The 19,702-nt window shown below is 34.3% G+C and overlaps 1 protein-coding gene across 1 annotated transcript in view; it reads right to left on the minus strand.

Annotated features, from left to right (window-relative positions):
* HTR2C (5-hydroxytryptamine receptor 2C) overlaps window positions 1-19,702 on the minus strand; it is a 295,033-nt gene that overhangs the window by 255,937 nt on the left and 19,394 nt on the right. Inside the window, exon 2 of the mRNA XM_047716648.1 lies at window positions 14,988-15,049. The gene's annotated coding sequence lies outside the window, so the exon portion shown is untranslated. The remainder of the gene's footprint in view (window positions 1-14,987; window positions 15,050-19,702) is intronic.

A 19,702-nucleotide genomic window follows, 5' to 3' on the forward strand; every position in this document is an offset into this window, starting at 1 on the left:
GCTCCCCACTTGGTGGGGAGTTAGCCCTTGTTTCTTCTCCCTCCTCCACTCCCCTTACTTGTGTTCCCTCTTTGGCTGTCTCTCTCTCTCTCTCTCTGTCAAATAAATATACAAATAAATAAATCTTTAAAAAAAGAAATAAAATTGCTTAAACTTTCCTGACAAGAATTTGTAGATCATTATCCTTGAATTATGTGATGAAGACATATCTTTCTTGTGTGTCTAGAAGAAACTCAAATTTTCCCAAATGTACAAAGCAGAAAACTATTCATTTGATATGTCTCCCATTTTTTCCTGGTTATGACTAAAAATCTGTACATTGAACAGCCACTGTCAAACAATCAATACTTCTTTCTTTTTGTTTGGCTTCATAAAGTCATTGATAAAAGACTATGAACCATGAACTTTTCTAAATGTATAGTGTTCTTATCAAAACAAGTCTTTCTCTATAGCTCTTTTAGTTTTGCCCCAGCCTGGTATGCTGCCTTACCAAAGGATGCCCACTTGGGTGCTCAATCACCCTGGAATTCTAAGAATAGTCTGACTTCAAGTGCGTAGAATGGAATAATTATAACCCTTGGTATGTGAATCACCACTATCATCTCACCAGACATGGCTACATTGATATAATTAATTAATAATCAATTAAAATAAAAAAACACATCTTACATGCACTGTGAATATTCAGCTTTAGAAGACAATACCAGCTTCTTTTCCCAAGTAGTTGTACAAATATATACTTCCACCCGTATTGCATAAAAGATCTAGGTGATACACATTCTTTCGAATGCTTGGTTCTTTGAAACTTTTAAAATTTTTACTGACACAATGAATAAAATATTCTATTTCTTTCTTGCCTGACCTCCCTAGATGAGGAAGTTCCATACTAAAGTTGGGGTTTAACACTTTTCCTAGATACTTGAAACAGAATGAAATCAAATATCAGAACTTTCTCAGCATAATGAAAACTACAGGTGATATTCTAGACCCTTCTTGGCTAAAGGTTTTTAAAAAAATGAGGAGGAAAAAAACAATTCAAAAGAATAGTACTCTATTTAAGAGTAGGAGAAAAGTGCACTCCAAAATTTAAAGTGCATATATAGGCTTATCTGTGATGTATGAAAGAACATATTTTCTTGCCTAAAATTTTGGAATAATGGCAAATTGAGGGGAAAACATGAGTTAGCCCTTGTTTCTGCTTTTTCAGTGAAGGAAACCTATTTCTAAAGTGTTGGTTAATCAGTTAAAATATAGACACTCTCTTGAATGTGCAGACAGACTACTTGGTAGACATGAATACACAAAAAGGAAAAATACCATGTGACAAACTGGTTATTAATTATGGGTTTTAATAGTTTACATTGCCTGTGGGAGACCATCCATTTATGAAGTTGTGGTCCATTTAATTCATCATTCAGAAAAACACATGTTCAGTATTCCACAGTTTTGAAAAGCAATTGTTTCTCAGAATGATTGTTTTATGTGTAATTATGATTGCAACAGCCTTAATCCTGAATTATAATATCACTTTCAATTTGCATACTCATCAAAATGTAATGTGGTAGTAGAATCAAGTCACCTATAAGAAATTTAGTCAAGATTTTTACTTTACTAATGACTGTCATTCTATCCCTATCCTCAGTGATGTGCCACTATTCTAATTACGCTTAACCATGTCCCATTAAGATTATGTACTTGCCTAACATGCATTGCAACCATATCATTCAAAGCCTTTTGGTTTCATGGATGACTGAAATTTGAGAGGAGCATGTCTAACAAAAGTTCTTTATTATAAAGACATAAACACCAGAAGACCTTCATAGGCACAAGATAGATACCATTTAAATACTGCTACTAAAGAGAGGGCAAACTCACACTATTTAAGTATCTTATCAATTTTTACACTTGATCTTAGCCAAAAGGCCGAGAAGCAATATATCTTATCAATTTTTAGATATACCAAGCATTAGGGAAACATTTCTGCTGAAAAGTTAACTACTGGCCTTATAAAATCTTGATGTGATAAGTCATGATGAATTGATGCAGGCCAATGGACTGAAATTGTTTTCAGAATCCAACAGGAGTTCAAATATTTATCTTCATTTTTCAATGCTGAGGGTAAGCACTTCTGAAGAAGCAGATCTATAAGTTTTACTTTCAGATTGACACTATGATCTAATGATAAGGTATTTAATCCATGGTCATTATAGACTTTTCTCAAGATAACTATATATTTGACAGAAAACCAAAGTGTCTCTCTTTTGCTTGCTTTTACTATATCCTTCTCAAAAAATTAATGGTGACTACATTTGTGGTGAGCACTGAGTAACATACAGAATTGCTGAATCATTATGTTATACACCTAAAACTAGTGTAATGCTGTATGTTAATTATACTTCAATATTTTAAAAAACAGAAAATGAAGTAAGAAAAAAATTAGTTGATCAGCCAGCAAGTATTTGTGGAGTGCCTAGAATGTCAAAGGGACTTATGTGGATGCCTAGATAGGGTCCGAAAAGACAAATAATGAGATGGAAGACATAATGATGACAGCTCTGTATACAGTTCAGCCCAATTTATAAGATCACCTCCTGAAGGCTTTCCCTCTGAAATGCAGGGTTCATTTATTTCTCCCCTCTTTGTACCTGTATAATCCTTGTTGATCTTTGTAACACTCTTTTTTCTTTTTGGTTTTATGGTAATTAATCTCATCTCACCAAGCAGATGATGAGCAAGCTGAGAGGCCAGAGATCTTGGCCAATAGTTATCTGCAACTCCCCAAATTCCTGGCATAGTACTGATCCCATATTAGTTCTCCATAATTATTTTGGTGAATTAATGTAATATTCAAAGTGATATTATCCAGATACCTTAGTCCACTCACTTTTCATTATAATCTCCAAAGACACAAAGAGAGGGAGAAAAGATGCAGTTCACTGTATCACCATCAGCTACAGGTTCTAGACTGTTCTATTAGTCAAGTGTTTACAACAAATTGTGTGAAGACTTCTGAATAATTTAGAGTAATAAACAATATCCTTTTTCTGTGACAGGGGTATTTTGATATGTTAATTGTAGTGTTTTGCTTTTTAAAAACTAGGTTACATTATTTTTAATTCTAATGCAAACTTAATGCACTACCTATTAATATGAAGAGTCAAACATAATGATCTTGGATTTATGTAATTTTCCTAAAAAATAAACTGAGAACTTTATGTTCTCTAGGGCATGATATCATAAAGCATAATGAAGGCAGAGCTGCTGGAGCTGTGTTCTGCCAACTCTTACTATCCAAATTGCCACTGACCTTCCCCTGAAGGCTTTAGAGAGCCTCACCATCCTTTAGTCTTCCTCTAATTCAGTTACTATCTGTTATATCTCACAGCTATAACTCTGCCATAGGGAAGCTTAATCAGTCAATTGGGGGAAATAAACAAATATTTTTAAATGACAGAAGTCAATGTTGGATAGCGATAACACTAAAGAAAGTTATCTGGGAGCAAGTCATAGATTATAATGTAGGGTACATAGAAACTTGAAACAAATCATACTTATTCCTTCTATTTCATTTGCTTTGGTGCCTCCCTTGGGAAGGAATCTAACATAGAAATCAATTCCCTAAGCTTATGAATATTAAGAAGTGATGAGTTTAATTCAACTTTTTCTAAAAGGTTGTCTTGATAGAAGATGGGTCATTAAATAGATGATCAGATTTTTAATATTGTGACTTAGACAAACTTTTATCATATCAGAGTCCCAAGCACTGGAGAACTACCTAAGCATGACATGCCTCTGTAGCCACCTGGTGGTAGGGGATGCTTGTTACAGGTGTAATAACTGGAAAGCATGATACCAAAGCATCTCAACAGAGACAAAGATGAGAGATCCAGCCCATGTATTTGAGTATTAACAGGTATTTCTCTTTGGAAGAACAGCTATAAATATTATCAAAACCCCTTAATCAGCATTTTCCTCTTATCGTCTTCTCCATGTTGATCTCACCTTAGCCCTTTACCGCGTATAACCCAATGAGGTCATAGGCCCCATCGGCTCCGCCTCATTCAATGCTCATTGCTTTCCAGGCTTTTTGTGAAGCTCCTCCCCCTCAATACACATTCTCAAAGTGCCCTTCTTCGTGACCTCTCTACATTCTGAATTCAACTGTCTTCAGTGTTGAGATCACAGGCCACTTCTTATACTCCATCATGACCCAAACTAATCAGAATCTTTACCCTTCATTTGTTTGCCCTCCTTGGTCTTATCTCTTTCTTTCCCTGAGATATCTTTTCGATGATAAGTTCTCAAGTAAACATTTTTTTTTCCCCATAGAATCACTTTCTAGAAATTAACTTCCTAGCTTAGCTTTTCTTTAACAAATTAGAGAAGACACTGAAATAGCAGTTTTCTTTAGGATACTAGAGTTATTTGGTCATCTTTAGAATCAGAGGTTACTGTCAGCCAAAAACATCAAGATCTGTTTGTAAACTGAAAATTTGGTTTATGCTTTAAAGGCAGGAGGAGGGCCAAAACTCATCACAATGCATATCAAAAGAGGGAAAGCGCCAAGGAGCAAAGAATGTAAGGAAGGTGTGCTGCATTTAAATGTTAGCACATCAAGCACCAAAATCAATTGTAAATAAAATTTAAACAAATACAGTGTAATAAAGACTAATTCATTTGCATTTTTATATCCAGGGGAACATGATGTGTTTTGTTAAAATGAATTTGCAGAGATAAGTATATAGACTATTTAAAGGAGGCTTCCTCTGCAAAAATCTAAAGATAAAAAAATGACAAATAATAATGGAAATAAGTCATTCACTCTTGCATCCAACATTTATTGAACACAAATATCAAGCACTTTCATGTTATCAATAAACATGTCTTCAACTATGAAAAGACAACCTTTGAATTGGGGCACAAATGAATGAATTATACTATTTTAATAGGACTATAACTAATACTCTTTTGGGACATACACAAATACCTAAGAAATATCTGTTTAAGTCCTTAGTGGTTTAAACTATAGGAAATAGCAGATGGGGCAGAAAAAACCCTCAGAAACTTGGTAGTATGTGCTGAGTATTTCAGCCCTAAACCCAACCTCCTGATTCTGGGCACTTAAACTAAAATCATATATTTGTCAAACATTGTTTTCTGAAGAGAAACTGTCAACTTCATTACCCAGGGGAATGCTGCTAAATAATTAGAAGAATGAGTATCTACCTTCTTATTTGGCCTTATTTAAAAATAAAAAGCATCCTTCAAGAGAAAATGTATGGGGTTTTGACATTTATTAAGTGGCTTTTATATGCTAGAAACTTTAAGTGAGTTGTTTCATGTAATCCCTTTGACATACTTGTATTATACTGACTCATGTTATGGCTGAGGTGCAAAAGGCTTAGAGACATTAAATAAGTAGCAATAATACTACTGACAATAATAGCAAGAAAACGGCAGGTAATTTCTGCTTAGCATTTGGTATGTGCTTTATACTTCATATCACCATATTTACACAATAACAGTTTTTCTTAAGCAAGTCCAAGGGATTCAGGGAACCTTGGATAACTCACTTAAGCCCTCTAGGACTCATATGTGAAGTATGTGTAATAATAACCACTTTTATTCAAATGTGAAAATTAAATGGAATAATGTGTATAATTTTCAGCACATTGTCTGGCATTGAATAGATGTTCAATAAATGATAGTTTATAATATAACTAAATATAACACCTCTCCTTATTTGATGGGAAACCTAATCACAGGTCCTTTGAATATTAAGAAAAAAATAAAATTTTGAGGCACCAGGGTGTCTCAGTTGGTTAAGCATCTGACTGTTGATTTCTGTTCAGGTCATGATCTCAGGGTTGTGAGATTGAGCCCCAGGTCAGGCTCTGCGCTGGGCATGGAGCCTGCTTAAGATTCTCTCTCTCTCCCTCTCCTTCTTCTCCCCTCCCTCTCTAAAAAAATTTAAAATTTCCTATGTGTACATTTGCTATTCTTCCTAACTTCCGTTAATAAATTGCCTTTCCTGTCATGGTTAGTATTTAAAAGTCACCTAAAATCTTCTGACCAAAATTTTAGCTTTCCCTCTAGTGTGGAAAAGTAAAAAGTCTCCCTCTGCTCTGCCTTCCATTTTTTTTTTTTTTACCCCTGGGTCATGACTGAGTCACAGCTACTGGTAGATGTATTTCTTATTTTAGAGAAAATCTAAGTAAATAGATGGTGGTAAAATTTCTCCATTTATTAGATTGTTAGGAGAAAATTCCTCAAGTCCCCCGTAAGTTCCCAGCAAATCTTAACTGACTTCCAGCATTACAGTGAAACACGACTCCGAAACAACTGGACAAAGTCCTTTTGGAGGGATAAGATGAGAAATAGAAAGAGAGTTACAGGAAGAGTTTTCTAGAAAGTATTGGGACTGAGTTAATTGTGTATTTAATATTCCATCGTTCATAATTCTCAACTCTGATGCTTTGTAATATCCCATCATCTCACTCCACTGTCACTTCCAGAGAAATAGCAGACACATGTTCATTTCACCTCTCAGCATGTATGCCTACTCTCTGGCTCATCACCAGTGTCAGTCAGATGATGAGGCATTTATAGGGACCATGTTTTTAGTCTTTAATCCTCAGTTCTTAGCTTCCCTTTTTAGTCTGTGGTATGTTTTGTAATAATGGACAAATGGTTTGACTGCCCTGCCCTGCCTGGCTTTGTGATATTCATTTCCCCTTTCCTCAATGAATTTGCAAACCTTGATTATTTATATAAATGATTCCATAAAGCTTTCATATGAGAACAATTTGCTGTCACTTGCAGAGTCCTGACCTTTCAAATATACTTTTTCCTGCTTTCCTCAATCATTTCTATTCTCTTTCTCCCTCTCAGCAGACCAGTCCTCTCTTAGAATTCCAAATGTGGAACTTAATAGCATCCTCCACTTCTCATTCTGCATGCTCACTTGACAGCACAACTCATTAAAATCTGAAAGCATTTATTTTGTTTTTAAGATTTGTTTATTTATTTTGGAGGTGGTGAGGGGCAGGCGGAGAGGAAGAGGGAGAGAGTCTTGAGCAGACTCTGAACTGAACGTGGAGCCTGACACAGGACTTGATCCCAGGACCCTGGGATGATGAACTGAGCTGAAATCAAGAGTTGGATGCTTAACTGACTGTGCCACCCAGGCACCCCCAAATCTGAAACCATCTATATATGCATATAAGGAATTCTCATTTACCTTGAGCCTTCTCAGTCCAGAAGGACTTATTGTTCTCCTGCCACACTCTTATGTTCTCGGTTTAGAGAACAATAATGCTATTGCTTGCCTATTTCTCTTTCACTACTTTCCACTCTCTCTTTAGAAAAGCCTTGTGTGTTCAAGTCGTAGCTCAACTGAGATCTTCCTGATAGAACTTATCCCACCACACACTTCCAGCCTCTGGCAGACTCATCTACTGGCACTTCATATTTTGGTGGGGTGGTCAGCAAACTATAAACTGTTTTTGTATGGTCCATGAGCTAAGAATGGCATTTACGTTTTATATGGTTGTAAAAAAATTAAAAGATGAATTATATATCATACTATGTGAAAACTATGAAATTTGAATTTCAGTGTTCATAAAATTTTATTAGAACCTAGCCACATCCATTCATTTATAGGTTGCCTATGGCCAACTACATGGTACAACAAAGCTGAGCAGTTGCAAGAGACTATATGGAACATAGTATCAAAAATATTTGCTATTTGGCCCTTTATGGAAGTTTGTTGACCCCTGCTCTATTACCTTGCAATCCCAAGTATAATTCACGAACCAACAACATTGTCATCTGGGAGTTTGTTAGAAACACATACTGTCTAGGGGTGCCTGGGTGGCTCAGTGGGTTAAAGCCTCTGCCTTCAGCTCAGGTCATGATCAAAGGGTCCTGGGATGGAGCCCCGCATCGGGCTCTCTGCTCAGCAGGGAGCCTGCTTCCTTCTCTCTCTGCCTGCCTCTCTGCCTGTGATCTCTCTCTCTCTGTCAAATAAATAAATAAAATCTTTCATTAAAAAAAAGAGAAACATATACTGTCTGGCTCCTTTCCAGACCTACTGAATTAGAATCTGCAGCTTAATAGGATCCCCAGATGATTCCATCCACAATTAGGTTTGAGAATCATTCCTTTAGCACTCCTTGTGCTGTCTTAAAATTGTTAGCGAATATTTTAACAGATGAAAAAATGGAAACATGACTAGGATATTAAAATGTACAAGTTATGGCAGATATCTATAATTTAAGACAAATTTGGGTCACTGCGAAATAGCAAAGTGCAATTTAGAGGAATAAAAATAAAATCAATATGAAATTAAAGCAGAAATAAGAAAACTTAGGTAGCCAGGAGGAAATATAAACTTAGGATCATATCACTTCTATATGTGTTCATTTAGTAATATCACATTTCAATTATATTCATATATTCAATGATATATTTATGCTATATTCAATATATATTCAATATATATTCCATTTTTATTGTGAAATATAAGTCCCATTAGCAATAATTCTTTTAAAAAATTTTTAAAAAGATTTTATTTATTGACTTCAGAGAGAGAGTGAGAGAGAGCGCATGAGAGGGGAGAGGGTCAGAGGGAGAAGCAGACTCCCCACTGATCGGGGAGCCCAATGCAGGACTTGATCCTGGGACTCCAGGATCATGACCTGAGCCAAAGACAGTTGCTCAACCAACTGAGCCACCCAGGTGCCCACAATAATTCTTAATTCTTTATAGGTTATGCAGTATTCATTTGTCACAAATTCGAATTTGCTTAATTAATAATGCATAGCAGTGATATGATTTGGTTATCTGATGTCTTAAGATGTGACTATGAAACTTTTGGTGAATGATACAGGGCAAGAGGCACCTATTCAAAGCCGCTATTGGACTGCTCAGCAATTCAAAAGGGGTATTAGGCATTTACATGTCAATTTCTTATGTAGGCAATGTCACATTTAAAGTCATGGTGATACTTTTACTGCCATCACAGTTAGCTGATAGCTCACATTGGCAGCCCAATGTTAAGGTCTAAGTAACTGAGGCCCCTAATTTTTTTCACCAGTGAAATAGAAGAAATATCTTCTAGGCTGTGTGCTTTAAAGGCTTAATAGGAATTAACTGGTGATGTGAGTGTTAGGAAAGTTGGGAAATGCAAGGAAGTATTCACAACAGAAATGAGAACATGATGTGTTCAAGGAACTGAAACTAGACAGTTGTAACTGAAGCATTCATGAGGGAGTGAGGCGACATGGCAAAATACGGTACAGAAGAGGTAGACAGGGGCCAGATTAGGTTCTCATATAAACTATAAAAAAGATTTTGGTATTTATTCTAAGAGCAGTAAGAATTGGGACATTTGGATTTGGGAGTGCAAATGGGTAATTGGGACAATATTTAGAAGGGTGTTCCAGTACTCAGAAAAGAGGTGATAGAAAGCTAAACTGGTTTAAGGATGCTATGCAGTGAAGATATTCAGATAAAGTACACAGGAGTTAGTGATGAAATTAGTGATGGGACATAACGGATAGGAAGATGTTCAAAAATGACTGACAGTTTCTTGCCTAATCCAACCATCTAAATGACAGAGTCATTGCCAGTGATGCTAAGAAGCTTGCCACACACTGAGAACATTCTCATATAATCAAAACCCTATGAACTCAATGAGAATACTCCATGGCATGGCAATTACTTATATAGAGATTTTAACTGTTATGTATTTTTAGAAAACATACCACAAATACATCTTCTGATTTTCATATTTTGTTATCTTTTTCATAGTTTAGTATTAGCTTTACTAGTATTTCCAAAGATACAAGTAAAGATACTTAGTTTTGAGAAAGTTAAATGAACAACAGTAGCTAGGTGTACAAAGAAAGAATATTTCAGAAAGCAATCGTTAGCGAGCTCACATATACCATGTATTACTTGTCCTGGTCATATGTTTAATTTTGGTGGAGGGAAAAAGAATTTTCAAATAAGAGTAAAACGTGATAGAAACATAATGCAAATATGCAAATATTCATTTCACAAAACATGTAAAAATTTTGCATCATTAAAATATCTGCATTTTATTGGAAAGATATGTGCCATTTCTAAAACGATGGCCGTATGCACTAAAGGTAAGACTAATAAATATTTTAGAAGTGTGAAATAAAAAATCAACACTGTTTATGTCATAAAATCCTTGATAATGATAGCCTCTAATACAACATGTATTAATTTACTTGTTGTGGTTACTAAAGTTACTCCCGTATTTTATATTTCAGGAGATATGAGTGTTTTCGAAATGTATTAATTTAAAAGTGCAAGCATATTTTTGAAAGGCATATGTTCAAAAACAGAAAACACACAAAGAAAAAGTTATTTTACTACTATGATATAGTATGAATGGACATGTAACTCTACTTTGAAACTGCTTGGCTAGTTAACTTTCCAAAATAAAAGGAATTTCACTTATTTTGAAAAGTTGAAATGTTTTAGAATGTGAACATTCTAACCTGTGTTGTCAGCCTTGTTGGATTTTCATGTAGGCTAGTCAGAGTGAAAAATATGTATGGTATACAGTTTTCAAATTATTAATTGACTCAATTGGATTATTAAAATCAATAATTATTTCTTTAAGTATTTTGTTAATGCCATGTTTTTAAGTTTAATGGATTATTACAAAGGACTACTTAAATCTTTGGAATATAGTTTTAAACATTTGTTATTTAAATTCCATTTAGTTAACATATAGTGTATAATTAATTTCAGGGGTAGACTGTTGCACATAACATCAGTTGCACATAATTGTTGCATATAACACCCCTATGCTCATTACACCAAGTGCCCTCCTTAATGTCCATGAGCCAGTTACCCCTCCCCCCCCACTTCCCCTCCAGCAACCCACAGTTTGTTTCCTAGAGTTAAGAGGCTCCTATGGGGTGGGGGGTGGGGGTCCCTGGGTGGCTCAGTCAATCAAGCATTTGCCTTCAGTTCAGGTCATGATTCCAGGGTCCTGGGATCCAGCCCCACATCAGGCTCACCACTCATCAGGGAGTCTGCTTCTCCCTCTCCTTCTGCCCCTTCCCCCACTTGTGCTAACTGGCTCTCTCTTTCAAATAAGTAAATAATTAAAAGAAAGAGTCTCATGGTTTGCCTCCCTCTCTGTTTTCATATTATTTTATTTTTTCTTCCCTTCCCCTATGTTCATCTATTTTCTTTCTTAAATTCCACATTTGAATGAAATCATATGGCATTTGTCTTTCTCTGACTAGTTTATTTTGCTTAGCATAATACTTTCCAGTTCCATCCATGTCATTGCAAATGGCAAGAGGTTTTTCTTTTTGATGGCTGAGTAATATTCTTAATCACACACACACACGCGCACGCGCATGCACACACACCCACATACACACCCCACATCTTAATTTTTAGAATAGTAATACAAGTGAAAATTGTGAAGAATGTGGAATTATCTTATAAAGGCTTTGGTTTTCCTATGCTTTAAATATGTACACACACACACACACACACTCACACACACACATATTCATTTACTGAAATATGCCTATTTTCCCAAGGCACTGTAATTTTATCATTACTAGCTCAATAGTTATTATTGAGCTAATTATTGAATACATCATTAAATACATATTATATGCAAAACACCATGTTGGTTCCTATAGGTGATATAAAAAGCAGGGAACACAACATTTTAATACTCAATTCTGTACCCCTTTTATGAGTTTTGATTAGGTATTATATTCTTTAAGCAGATGAAGTGTTGAAGAGCAATAGAATGTATTTTATTATTTTATCAAATCCAAGAAATAAAATATCTGTGAATAAAACAAAAGCTACTGCAAAGTGAAATAATGGCATTGTTTATCACGTAGATAATATTTGATTTTTGTTACAGTCTATGTTTTCATTAAAGTAATTTGGTAACCTAAAGAACTTTATAGTAATAGTTATATATCAGAGAACGCACATTAAAAAAAATTCTGTTAAGCAAACTTGCATTTATTTATAGCAAAACAAATTCACATAATTAAAAGTTTAAAAGATAAAGTCCTCAAATTGTTAATAAAAGTGTCAAAAAAGTGACAAGTATAATCCTGTCATGATGTTGTAGGGCCAACATACATACATTATTTCTTCATTTACATGAGCCCTTTCTGTGAAGAAACTTTAAATGCTGATATAGTTTTACAGAAAAAAAGATAATATTTACCTTTAATACTTACTAATATTACTAACCTTATCCAGCTCAGGAGGAGCATAGTTGTCCAACTGATCATTTTTCACAGGAGACATTGAATACATTATGTGAATTATTACCTTAATGGTGATACATATTACATATATATGTGATATATATTACATATCACAGTAGCATAGGTAGCATTAAGTAGGGCTTTAGGAAGGTGTTACTAAGTTTGAATGATAGCTAGAGATAAATCAGGTCAACTGACTTTTATTTTTAAACATCGATTGAATCTTATTTAGCTTAAAATAGTCACAGAAATCACCAGGGACCCACATTTCAAAAACTCAAAGAATATGAGATTGCGGTTGTATATATACTAAAACTCTTAATACTCTTTTATGTACAATGAGAATAAACATATTTAGTAACATAATCAAAACTATTTATGATAAATAACCAGATTCTAACTTTATATTAAGTATTAATTAAGTATGTTGCACAACCATTTTTATGTCACCAACATGCCCTGATGAGGTCAGCCTTTTGGAGAAGTGAAGTAGGCAACAAGCATACAGACCTGCGTAATGAGATGTAGGGGCATGTATTCCCTTTTGACCAATCAAGGAATTCAATTGTTGGAGTCACATTTTCAATGTCAAAATGGCCCTCTCTCTGGACAGGGTAGGACTTGTTAGATATTGCTACCCTTGGATGAATTTTTGTATCAAATCATTTCCAATTAACAGCTGGATAAGAATAAGATGTCAACAGGCCTGTGTACCAAGGGTGTAGGGGCCTTGGGGAAGAAAAGGGAGCACTCATTATGGAGACAATACGGGAAGGATAGAGCAACGCTGAAAGGGAGATACTAAAGATGCAATTGGCTTATGTCATATTCTTCTAAGGCTGACCTTGGTCTTTATTACCTTGTAAGGCCATTACTACCTTGTGGCCTTTGTGTGAGTGAGCGCCATATGAAGCTTGAGAATGTAAACTTACCTGCATGTCCACGTTAACCTATTTCACCAACACAGTGAAAACACCTGTGGGAAAACTTGGATCTTCACAAAAGTATAATGAGTGATTTCCTGTGCACTCTTAGAACAGCTGCTGGGGCTCTTGAAGATTTTACATTTTACACTTTTTGAATTTCATATTTCCTTTATGGAAATCTGCCTATAACATCAATAATTTTTTAAATATATATTAAACAAAGGAAGCATAACCTTTGTCGCCATCTTAAATGGTGAGTCATCAAATTACAAAACAGGACACTTTGATGTTGACCATTCTGACTATGGTACATTTTAATTCAGCCATTTTGATGCCACTGTCTAGGCATACCATCCCTGTTTTCTTCTTTTATTTTTTGATCAGTAATAATATGTTCAGCAGACATTCCCAACCCTATTCCATCCTTAACCTGTCTCCAATTTGGATAGACTTCGACTTCATTTTGTATTATTGAGTATTTGTATTAATATGAATATGAGTATTTGTATTAATATTGTATTAATATTAGTATGAGTTATTAATATTAGTATGAATTACTAATATTAATATTAGTATAAGTATTTGTATTAATGAGTATATATTAATTTTATTCTAAAAAAGTCTGTTAAAACATGATTGTATAAGCAAGTTAACCTCTATGATCATTATCAATTCTTCCCCCAACACCATCATTCTGAAAACAGTTTGTGGAGTTGAATGCATGTTTACGACTTCAGGAACAATCAGAAATTTATTCGAGAATTCCCTGTGCAGTCTGGAGCTTCAAATAAGGGATCTAATTTTGACCTACTCTGCTTAACTTGTAATAACATGCTAAGGAAACCTATAATATGCAGAGTGGTCCATTCTCCAGGTCAGTGTTTTTTGACATTTACAACTTGATACCCCCCCCTTTTTTTTTTAAAAGATTTTATTTATTTATTTGACACAGAGAGATCACAAGTAGACAGAGAGGCAGGCAGAGAGAGAGACAGAGAGGGAAGCAGGCTCCCCGCTGAGCAGAGAGCCCGATGCGGGACTCGATCCCAGGACCCTGAGATCATGACCTGAGCCGAAGGCAGCGGCTTAACCCACTGAGCCACCCAGGCGCCCCTTGATACCCCCTTTTGAGAAACAAAGCTCTCAGTCTCCCCTCCTACTCCTGGTCCATCCATCAAGAATATTTTTATGGACTTCACTTTCAAAAATTTGTGGTAAGAAAATAATAGCTGGATTTTCTATAGCTTAATCTCAGATATGAGTTTGTTTCTGAAAGAGAAAACTTCAAATGCATTCATATTTTATCTTCATTAGTCTAACTGTTCTTATTTATGCCATCTTATTTGATATTTATTTAGTATAAAGTCAGGGTGGTGATTAAACACTTCGGCAAATGTGTCTGCTTAACACATTATTTGGTAATAAAATAGGCTGAGTTTTTTTTTAGGTTGCATTGACATTTTTTTTTATTATGTTATGTTAGCATACAGTATATCATTAGTTTTCAATTTAGTGTTTCATGATTCATTGTGTGTAACACCCAGGGCTCCATGCAATACGTGCCCTTCTTAATACCCATCATTGGGCCAACCCATTTTGTGTACCAATTAAGTAATTTTCTTTTTCAGACATCATAAGTCGTTAATGGAAATTTTGTACTAGTTCAGAAATAGGTCTACATTACCAAAATAATTAGACTCCCCTAACTATAATGGTTGACTATTGCTGCAAAACGAGAGTCACGTAGCATGTTTATGGGTATACTTACAATTATTTTTGAAGGACGGTGACGGTTGGCCTATAGATGCTCATGGATATTGGATGATATCTCTGAAAACAAACATTTAGAAAAATGCAATGAGAACTCTATAAGTAAAGTATTAATTAGAATAACTACATTATTCATGTATAAAGCATAACTGAAAAATAATGAGGCTGATATCTATAAGCACTAGAAGACAATTTCATTTACATAAAATTATTGTAAAAAAACCAGAACATTAGTACAACAGCTTAAAGAGGAAATTAAACATCAGTTAAGTATTATAAATGAACCAACAAAATCATAATTTAAATATTAAGTTAAAACATTATTTCACATAAAATCATTACAGACCAGAATTAGTGAAATGGTAATTTACCCATAGGTATGAAAATAATCCTAGAAGCTGGAAGGACAAGTTTGAAAAATCACCATTTCAGTATCAATTATTTAAAAAGTATCAATAGACAGTATTTATTTTGAGATTTGAAAACAAGATTCATACAAATATTAGCCAGCTACATTTTTGTAAGACAAAGAAATTTACTGTAACAATGTTAATACTTAACATGTTTTCCCAACATAAGAAGTTCCCTAAAACACATAAAACCTGACCAAAAGTTTTAAATACACAGATTTTCTTAAAATACGAATCTGTGGGAACCCACTCAGAGCCCCAGAGTTGGTATAAAGCTTATTTTAAGTTGAAGACATTTTGAGATTCAACAGATGCAGAAAAAATCATCCTCTGAGCTTCCCTTATTTGTCTAAAAGCTACAATTTCTCGGGAGTGAGGCTACCAGAAATGTCCTCTCCATGGAACTGTATGGCTCTGTATAAGATGGAAAGACCACTTGTACCTGTACCTGTATAGACAAACACTATCACGAATTTATCTCTTGTCTGTTCTCTTAAAAATCCATTTGTCTTTCCTAAAGAAACCTATTTGTTTTTCCCAGAGAATTTGTTCCTCACTCCTCACTTATCTCTACTAAGTTAGGTACATAAGTCTTTAACTTTACCATTCAACAAGCCAGCTGCTTTTTTTGTTGGCCTCATATGTATATGAAATAAAACTTTTTCTCCTGTTAATCTTTTGCTTGTCAGTTTAATTTGCAGTTCTCAGGAACAGAATTCAACAGGGTAGAGGAAAAATTTTGCCTCCCCTGCAAAACTAATTCTTCCATTGGTTCAAGTAAATAAAATCAAATAATGTAAAGACCATTAGAGTTATAAGAAATACATAAGAAATGTTAATTATATTATTTGAAGACATTTAAATATTTTAGCTCATAAATTTATCAATATAAATGAACATATCTGAAGCATAGTATAAAATACTTATGCAATAAATATTAAAGCCACAAGTTAAATAATTTAATGTCACTATCCTTTTAATCATTCAAAAGACAACAGATTATAGTTGCAAATTGTTGTATTTTTCATTCCTTAATGAAAGAGCAAATAAAAAGTAAATAAATAAAAGTAAAGAAAGTCCTGTCTTCAAATTAGTAAAAAACAGCATGGGTAAAAGCTGTTATATTCATCTAAATGTCAGAAAATACATTTAATATTATAAATTTGTACTGACATTTTCTTGTCTCTCTTACAGCTCTAAATAATACAAAGATTTATGAAATAATTATGTGAGAACACATGATCACATTAAATTTCTATTTTCATCAAATGTTAGGGGATCTGTAGTAAACCAAATAATTTCTTCATGAAAAAGTATATAAAAGTGGTTCTATCTAGTACATTTCAAGAAGCAGAGGTACAAAATTAATAACAATCTTTGAGCAATGATGAGATTCCATGCTTGCTGAAGAAGCTGGTGGCCAAGTTATTAGTCTGAACAATAAAAATTAAACATAGAAATGCAGGAAAGCATGAAATCATTTCAGTACATAGTAATGAGCTGTTCTACCTGCTTGATACTTAATATTGTAGCTCCCACTTAATTGTAGAAGTACCCTTGCAGAGAATAAAACATTTGTGGTAGCAGAACTGCTGCCAATGGAATTACAGCCCCCTAGTGGTTAACTATGACGATTGCAGTCAAAACACTGAGCTCCGATTGTAATTTTGCCATTTATTCATGAAGGATTTATTGCAGATTTCCGCAACCCCTTATGGGGAGGATTAAGAGATAATGAAGCACTTCTGCTCCTTTATAAAAAAAAAATCAATCTTATAGTTTAGAAAATTACTTCTAGACCTATCATCTGAAAATATATTTTCTGGTGTTCCCAACATTTTCATATACATTTCTAAAATTTTAGTTAATTTTGAAGAAGTCTGGAACTCTCTAAGCAAAATTAAAACTTTTCTCAATTTCTCTCTCTTTAGCCTCACTTGCTTTGCCTCTGCCTCACAGCCAAGACATTTTTTATGATAATTTTTTTTGCATCTACCATACATGCTCAGTCTTTTTCTTTCAGTTATCTATACATATATTTGAGATATATTTTATCAATGTTGTGTCATTTCCCATTTCTATCCATCTTACTGAACTGTTATCTTTAAAATTTCCACATGACTTTGGTAGATTTTCCTGCTTTGTAGGCTAGTGACTCTAGATAGAAAAGAACGATGGCCACAGCCTAGCTTTAAGTGCTAATGCAAACACTATGTAATTCCCTTCTACAAAAATAGTGCATACACTGTCTTTCAATTTCACAAGTGCAGTCCTATTACTTTTGGTGCTATTTATAACTGATTTATAAAGTGACATTAAGGGTGATTTTGTGGTTGTTCAAGACAGATTTTATCTTACTTTTCCTGCAAAAATTATTGTTACTTTGCTTTCAGCCTACCCTGAGAAAGAATATTATAAAACAGTAGCTTCAGTTCCAAATTGTGCTTTAAAAGTCATAAGAATCCTCTAAAGATGTAATGGATAAGTTTGCTGCTTTATTTCTCCCCAGTTGAAATTAGAGGGGAAAAGCAGGCATGTAAAGTAGAATGTCTATCAAAGAAATGCCTATCTTACTCTGGCTAAGAGTCATCATTAACATGCCAGTACTTAATCCTGAGCAGAAGGAATACATTACAACAGAGCTTAATGTACTTCTTTGGGATGGCATGGATATTTCATATTTAAAAGGAAGGAGGTCATCTTTCATTCAGAATTACAAGATGATCACATTCAAACACAATGGTCACCCTTTGCTGACTACTTTGACTTTTAAAAAATCTACCCTAATGAAGTACGACTTACATATAATAAAATGTACATGTTTAAATATAGAGTCTGACCAGTTTTTAAAAATGTTTTAATTAAATTTTTAAAATTAACATGTAGTGTATTATTAGCCCCAGGGGTGCAGGTCTGTGAATCGTCAGGCTTACACACTTCACAGCACTCACCATAGGAGTTTGACCAGTTTTAATGAAGATAATACACACCTGTGCAGTCCCATGTCAATGAAGATATAGAACGTTTCTGTCCTCCTGTTCCTTTGTAGTCACCCCCCACCAACTCAAAGCAACAATTTTCTTATATCATTTTAGATTATTTTTGCCAGCTCTAGAAGTTCATATAAATGAAACCATAAGGCATGCTCTTCTTTTTGTATTTCTTCTGCTCTTTTTTCAAAACATTTTTTTCTCTTTCACTGAGTCTTAACAGAGTATTTAAAACACACATATCCCCTTGCCTTATCCTGTTGATTTATTCACTTAAATTTTCTAAACTTTCTCTTCAAGTTCATTGAATTCTCTAATACTACAATATTTGTCTAAGTGATACTGTCTTTTAAACTTACTGTGTTGTGTTAAAGAAAGCAATGGGGTGGGCTATTTGTGACTCTTGCAACAGTGAGTTACAAGTCCAAGAACATGGCAAACCAAAGGAGCAATTGTGAAAGACAAAATCACTGGAAAAGCTTTCAAACACAAAATAGTGCATTGACTATTACATCCTCATATCTAGTACAGTGCAAATAATGAAAACAATTATTTTGAACTGTGTATAAAGTATATATGTTTCAGAAGAAGAAGATTAAAACATGTTTTGGGGGATGTACTAGGACCTGTTGATGTATGTTATTAGATATTATGAGATTGATTGCTTTAAATGGGAAGCATATTTAAAAAATCATACTTTGGGTAGAAAGCCGCAGTTTTTATCTTCAGGTTTCATGTACTTAAAATTCTTTCTTGATGATTATTATGTGAAATTAATGTATTTCCCAATATATTTTTAAGAGTACAATCAACCTCTCAAAATTATTTTAAGATCTGATTTTTCATTTGAGGTCATGGATTCAACCCCAAATCTTTTTTATCATTTTTATTGAGATAGAATTCACATGCTATACAAGTCACCCATTTTAAAGCATACAATTCAATGGTTTCTAGTATACTCACAGAGCCGTATAACCACTGCCACAATTTAGAAGGTTTTCATCATCCTCAAAAGAAACCCTGTCTACATGTCACTCCTGACTACCTTACCTTCTACCCCCACCCAGATCCACCCCAACTCCAGCCAACAAGAAATCTTTTCTGTCTCTATAGATTTGCTTATTCTGGAACCTGCACACTTTTGAGAGATGCACTTGCTGGGAATATCAAAGAAGTTGTTTCATACTAAGAAGAGTTGGCAAATAAAACAAAAGAAACTTTGTGGTTAGACTCAGGTAATACAGTCTTGATTAATTTGGGTAAATCCTTAATTTTTTTTACACTTCTGAATGTAATAAAATTTTGTAACTGAG

This window comes from Lutra lutra, chromosome X (genome assembly GCF_902655055.1).
Source record: "Lutra lutra chromosome X, mLutLut1.2, whole genome shotgun sequence".
Lineage (NCBI taxonomy): Eukaryota > Metazoa > Chordata > Mammalia > Carnivora > Mustelidae > Lutra > Lutra lutra.